Source organism: Denticeps clupeoides, chromosome 2, assembly GCF_900700375.1.
Source record: "Denticeps clupeoides chromosome 2, fDenClu1.1, whole genome shotgun sequence".
NCBI lineage: Eukaryota > Metazoa > Chordata > Actinopteri > Clupeiformes > Denticipitidae > Denticeps > Denticeps clupeoides.
The window spans coordinates 22,458,596-22,465,289 of record NC_041708.1 but is presented as its reverse complement, the minus strand read 5'-3'; positions in this window follow the sequence as shown (position 1 = coordinate 22,465,289).

Sequence of the window (6,694 nt, the reverse complement as noted above, 5' to 3'; positions counted from 1 at the left end):
ACATGCATGTTTACTTTTTTGAAGTAAATTATGGAAACATATGACCTTTTTGCAATATTCTACTTTTGAGATGCACCACTAATGTCGGCAGTAGAAAATTAAATACTTCGTAATAAAAGCATGCATGATGTGCAAACCCCTGTGCTTCGGACATTAAAGCAGTTAATGCTTTCATGGAATTAATAAACAGATAAATTGATGGGTGGCTTGAGGTGAAGGTCCTAAGACACGCCCACTGGGCGGGGCTCCTAGACATGTTGTTCAGTCCGTCATGAAGAAATCAGAAGACGTCTGGCAAAGTGAAGGCAGCCTTACAAGTGGTTTGCATCTTCACTGATGTTTTTGAAAGCCATGGAAATAAGTCTTCTAAGCCTTGGAGTGGCGGGTGAAGCTCAGCAGGGTTCCAGTGCGTTCGAAGGTTCGTGAGAGGAACTTCTGCCACGGCCTCAGGCTGCACCTCAGTCAGCGATTCCACAGCATCTCCTCCACTATTTCAGGAAGCTCCGTCTTAGTTGAGGTGGTTGAGCCGTGACCTCTGATGACCTCTGCAGATTTCCAAAACCACAGCTTCTCCCAACTGCCGAGCCACGAGCATTCGTGCTCGTTTGCAGAGGGGACTCTTTCAAATAATAATAAAAAAAAAAAGTGTACTGTAAATCTTCTACACTTACAGGCAGTTTTCCAGAAACAAAATCAAACTCCCAACAGCTGCTGGATGTGATGACATTCGATTTCCATAAACCATCTGTTATAAATCTGCAGCAGTGCAGATGCAAGGAAAAGAAAACAGATCTTTTTTTTTTTTTGTGCATCATATTTCCAACAATCCAGCATGAACAAATCACAGTGTGTAGATAATTAAGACTCTCCATGGTAAGTGGGTCAATTGTTGTAAATTAAATTGATTCATTTGAACTTTGATAAACTCAACATTAATATGTTCCCGATGCTGCAGCGAGGTTGTGGCCAAAGTAAACCCAACTTAGTCTGCAGCTGAACTCTGTGACCGCAGTGCTCAATAATTTCCTAATGTGCACAAACACAAGAATATCGATGATCTGAATGTCCGTATTTGCACGGATTTTGGAAAGGATATATTGCAGCGCTCCAAATAATGGACAAGGTGCATGTCAGGCCGGGTGAATCGGAGAGTCGTGGGTTCAAATCCCAAACCGTCAAGGTTTCTCTGAGGTCCCCTTGATTAAGGTACCGTCCCCACACACTGCTCCCCGGGCACCTTTCATGGCTGCCCACTGCTCACCAAGGGTGATGGTTAAATGCAAAGGACACATTTTGTTGTGTGCCGCAGTGTTTCAAAGTGACTTTAATGGACAAGTATCCATTTTATTGGACACTTGCCTCTGATGCAGGCGCAAACGAGCTCTTCCGGGAGGCGTGGTGCAGGAACATTTTGTTCGTCCAGCCTCTGGCTTCCAGTTCATCATGTGGTTCTAATGAGGCCAACCCTGGGCCATCCTGACTGATAGAGCAAATACACAACAGCAGGCCACTCACCAACATCTTACAACATTACCCCATGACCAAGATGCTTTCTCCATTTCACAGGCCTGCAGGGACAAGATCTCATAAGTGCGTCATACACACTTCTTATAATGTCACTTAAAATTAAAATCTACATTGGATAGTGGACCCATATACCCCGGGTTAAATTATTAGAACAAATCACGCAAAAACCTCTTTATAGTTTCAAGTTAATACGATTTCGAATTCATAAAACAAATGGACATGTAAACACAGACGTGTCTCGCTGTTGAAAACAGCATTTCACAATTTCAGCGCCTTTCTTTCATGTCCGGCTTGCTACATCCGCTTTATTATTACTGCAGCAGCTTAATTATAACAATTAAAGCACTTTTGGCTTAGATAAAGAGAAAATGAGCAGCTGTCATGTGTGACTGTATAGCCGTGGGTGACGGAGACGTCTTCACTGCTGTCTTTCAGGCCCTGTTCACTGTAAGCTCTTCACCGGCATCTGCTGCTCAGGAGTTTACGTAATTCAGAATGTCTTTTTTGTCCGTGCCAACTTAATGAAACGTGGGGGTTTGTTTGGTACATTCCCTCAACTTTGGAGCTGTCCTCTTTGGGTTTTTTTCTATTTTTTTTATTCTCACCACACATAAACCCTGCTGAGGAAACCATCTTGACCAGTTTAAGACCACCATCTTTTGAGAAGAAGAAATTCAATTTATCTGCATTAAGTCCAGATTCAATAACATGAAAGTGATAAAAGTGAAGTGATTGTCACATGTGATACACAGCAGCACAGCACACGGTGTACACAGTGAAATTTGTCCTCTGCATTTAACCCATCACCCTGAGTGAGCAGAGGGCAGCCATGACAGGCGCCTGGGGAGCAGTGTGTGGGGACGGTGCTTTGCTCAGTGGCACCTCAGTGGTACCTTGGCGGATCGGGATTCAAACCGGCAACCTCCTGATTACGGGACCGCTTCCTTAACCGCTAGGCCACCACTGCCCCATATTCTCATGTCATAAAAATCCATCCTTTTTCTCTTAAAATGTAATGATGGGGTTACTATAAAGTCATATAGGGTGAAGGGGGTTTGCCGGTAGCCATCAATCAGCCCACACCCCTAAAAGGTACACCGATGTGTCCTAATTCAGTCATATAAGGTGCTGAAAAAGGTGTTCAAAAACGCTGCTAATTACTGTAGAAACATGCTTTCTTCCAGGGAAGAGCTTCAATCCAATGTTCTGAAGGTGAGGCTTGAGCTTTTTACATTTACATTTACAGCATTTATCAGATGCCTTTATCCAGAGCGACTTACAATCAGTATTTACAGGGACAGTCTCCCTGGAGCAACTTAGGGTTAAGTGTCTTGCTCAGGGACACAATGGTAGTAAGTGGGATTTGAACCCGGGTCTTCTGGTTCATAGGCGAGTGTGTTACCCACTAGGCTACTACCACCCTATGGAGAATAAATATTCAATAGTATTTATATATATAATATGAAGAAAAAACATGGTGTGCATCTCTTTATTTCATCATCTGGCAGTAATATTAACATGTAGGCCACCAGCATTCAGAATAACCATCTGTCCTCCCAAAATGATCTCCAGTTTTTATGATTTTTTTTTTTATTATCCAAAAATATTATAAAATCATTCTCACTGGGAATTGGACCTGACATGACACTGTGATACGGTTTTAAAGCCACAGGGTTTATTAAACTCATAAATTCTTTGGAGTTTGTTCAGCGATTTCAGAGCGTCCCGTGAACTTCTCCATCCAGACAGACGGGCCTCTGGGCGCCGTTTGAACGCTCGTGCATGATGATGTCGTGTCATTTGTTTCACTCAGTGCTTTGGCGATCCCAGATGCACTTAATTTATGTGCCTAACAATGATCAGTGACGCCCCACGAACGTGGAGGGCTGCGGCCTCTGTGCTCCTGTAGGACAGGAATATTTTTCAGAGGAGGCCCGGACATCTGTGCAAAATCACGGCAGTAGCGAACGAATGTAGGCTTTCATGTGTAACATTAATGCTGATTAGATAATCTGGATGAAGCCCTTTAATAAAGTCTGGTGAGGCATTACAGAAAGTTGCCTCATACAAGGACCTATGGGTGGGGCTCAACCTTCGTCCGACGGGGCCCGTGCCTCCAAACGTGGGAGGACAGTGGGTCGGCCGGGTGAGCCGCACTGTCTGATTTATTCCCGCCTTTTAAAACATAAATAGTGACAAGCAAACAATGGAGTTGAGAGCCGGAGCCAGGGGAAATCCCTGGGGCCCGAGGCTGACAGGGAGTGCTGGTGACCCCGGGGCCCTTTGCTCGGGGCCAGAGTGGAACCATATGCAGAGAAAACTAGTCCCAAACAAACACGCCTTTCTCCTGGTGCACCACTCCTCTGGCTGGACGGGCCAAGGACATTTGTTCTACAGACAGAAGTTAAAAGCCCCTTGAGCTCTTGGCGGGTTTGATAATTTTTTTAGTATCTATGTGTGTGTTTCTTGTATTTCTTATTAATCAGACACAGGAGCTTCATCATGTGTCAGATGAGGTCACTGATCAGCAAGTGAAAAGTGCTGACAGGAGAGATGGAACAGCATAAAACACACTCTGACACCAACGACCCTGTTTGGTCGAGTAAGATCTACTGAAAGGAACTTTTTTTTATACACTATATTCCACCAAAGTCTGAGTAAGAGACTCATTTCTAAACTTAAGTTTTTATATTTAAGCTTTTTAAATCCATCAAAACAATTTAGATAGTGACATTCAATGTTTGTTCTCTTTATTCTGTTTTTTTTTTACTTATCTTGGTTTCCATGGTAGCTATTTTTGTTGAATTATGAGTAAGTTTTTTTCGTGAAGCCATAAGACATGAAAAGCGAAAAAACACCACAGCTCTCCTGCAAACCGAGACTCCGCATTCTGCGCTATGTAATCACCTCCCACGCTGACGCGCATATGGATGCTTTTGTGCACAAGTGATGCCAAACACAATATGAAACATAAGTATCTTTAGCAGATCTTTGCCTCTCGGGCTTTTTAATGTGTTTCTGAATACAGAGAAGGACTGTCTCCTTGTAATCCTGCTCTCACAATTCAGCTTTTGGCCAAAACATGTCAAAATTCATCATCAAAGCATATATTGGAGCGTAACTAAAGCAGTGCTTTATTCAATCTCGATCCTCATATTTAATAACACAACGTAATAGATCTCTGTTTCACCCCTGCTAAGCATTATTGTTTTTATGTCCATTTTACAGTAGTGTCTTCAATATTTATTTAAGGCTGTGTCTTTAAATTGAACACAAAAACTGAGTGGCTGTCAGTTAAGTATTAATTAATATGTGTATGTATATATTTAGGGCTGTCCAAATGAATGAATGAGGGTGGGCGTGTCTGTCATGCAGGGAGCACAGGAGCAGCAACCAATTGCTACGTTGTGCTTGCGACAACATTGCTGCTTCACACACAAATTGTTGAAGTGTATTTGATTGACTGGCATCACATTCGAATCAGAGTCGCCTTCATTAACACCAGATGATGTGGTTTTTTTTTTTTCTCATAAGTACGTCTTCCGAAACACAGTTACACGTTACAAAAAATGCCCACTAATTTCTTTCCATTTTTATTAATTATATCCACCGACTAGTGTATACAATGCACAGATTCAGTCCTGAGAGACGGCTGTGTGTCCTCCACCTCCACTTTGCTCTTTGCTCAAATGCTCAAGTTCAAGTTCAAAGTGCGCTTCATTGACATTTCAGCTACTTACATGTTAGACTGTACATAGTGAAACAAAACAACGTTCCTTCGGAACCTGCTGCGACATGTAATATTTAAACTAAGTTAAATACTGAAAAAGTGCACATGTGCGACACAGACAAACTGGCTACATAAAGTGCAAACGGGGCTCAAGCAATGCAAGACAAGCAGTGTAACAAGCCTGGAAGGTGCAGAGTAACAATCTGCAAATGCTGCTGTGGTTATGTGCAAATACATAAGTGTAATAGAGATATGTTCTGAACATATAGAGGTAGAGTGTGTGTTTATCAGTCCAAAGAGGAATGTCCCTGAGTGTTCAGGTGTCTGATGGCCTGTGGGATGAAGCTGTTGCACAGTCTGGCAGTGAGGGCCATGTGAGGGGTGTGTAGAGTCCTTCACAACGCTGGCAGCTTTCCGGATGCAGCGTGTGTTGTAAATCTCCATTATGGAGGGAAGAGAAACTCCGACGATCTTCTCAGCTGTCCTCACTATCCACTGTAGGGTCTTGTGGCCTGATACGGTTCAGTTCCCAAGCCTGACACTGATGCAGCTGGTCAGAAGGTTCTCAATAATCCCTCTATAGAAGGTGGTGAGGATGAGTGTGAGGATGGTGAGGATGAGAAGTAGATACGGTACTGGACTTCCGTGGTTGTTGAGCTGGTGCTGACAGGAGCGGTTATCCTCTAGATGAACACCAAGGAACTTTGTTCTGTCAGGATCCAGAACAATATCCGTCGATGTTCAGTGGAGAGTGGTCCCTCCGTTCTCTTCTAAATCATCTCCTTCGTTTTGTCCACATTCAGACACAGATTGTTGACCTTACACCAGTCCGTCAGTCACTGCACCTCTTCTCTGTACGTTGACTCATCGTTCTTGTTGATGAGACCCACCACGGTCATGTCATCGGCGAACTTGATGATGTGGTTGGAGCTGTGCATCGCTGCACAGTCATGGGTCAGCTGGGTGAACAGTATTGGACTGAGCACACAGCCCTGAGGAGCTCTAGTGTTCAGTTTGGTGGTGCTGGAGATGCTGTTCCCGTTCCAGACAGACTGAGGTCCAAGATCCAGTTACAGAGGGAGGTGTTCAGGCCATGCAGGCTCAGCTGCTTGACCAGGTGCTGAGAAATGATGGTGTTGAATGCTGAACTGAAGTCTATGAACAGCATTCGTGCACATGTGTCATTATTGTCCAGGTGGGTGAGGGTCAGATGCAGGGTAGTAGTGGATTGGACGATAGGCCTCTCAAAGCACTTCGTCATGATGGGTGTAAGTGCACTGAAGATGGGCACGATGGTGGTGGCCTTTGGTGCTCAGGGACATGTTGAAGATATCGGGATGAATATCTGGCAGCATGCTCTGAGCTTCTTTCAGGGATGTGGTCTGGTCCAGCAGCCTTTGTGAGTTAGCTCTGTGAAGAGTTTTCCTTCTGCCGTGG